Source organism: Populus euphratica, unplaced genomic scaffold, assembly GCF_000495115.2.
Source record: "Populus euphratica unplaced genomic scaffold, PopEup_1.0 scaffold501.1, whole genome shotgun sequence".
Taxonomy (NCBI): Eukaryota; Viridiplantae; Streptophyta; class Magnoliopsida; order Malpighiales; family Salicaceae; genus Populus; species Populus euphratica.
Window position 1 is genome coordinate 109,749 of NW_011500386.1, and position 661 is coordinate 110,409.

The following is a 661-nucleotide window of genomic DNA, read 5'->3' on the forward strand; positions in this document are numbered from 1 at the left end:
TTTAAAATGATATGAAATTGTGTTAAATCATTTTAAGTCAAGGAATCAAATGATTGTATATGAAGTTAAATTTTAAAATAAATTAACAATTAAATAACAAATGATATTATATGTTTGATGGTTTAGGATAGGTCATGGGATCAACTCTATAACAAGGAACTTTTTCACTAGTTCAGGCATCAGGTAGGTATTTTCACCTCCAGCGTGTATAAGAAATTTCTTAGAGTTGTATAATTATGTCATTAGTGTAAAATGTTTGTTTAGCATTTGCAATACAAGTGTTATTACAGAAATAATTTGTTAGTCTACTTGGCCATGTTGGGACTAGTGGCAATTATGATTATATAACCGAGATATAATAACTAAACTAATTGATCGTAAAAGGGACTTGTAACATCTGTATTCAGATGATTGTGATATGATAACTAAAATAGCTGACTATGATAGAACTAGTGACATTTATGTTTGGATGACCAAGATATAATAACAAAAATAGTAGACCGTGATAAGGCTAGTGACACGACGAAAAGGTTGATGTCTTCTCCCAAGTGCAGGAGTGTCGAAGTAATAAATAACCCGGCAAGACCGGGGTCGAACCACAGGGAGGTTAATTGTACAAATTATAAACAACAATTATAAAACAACAATAACAACAACAGTA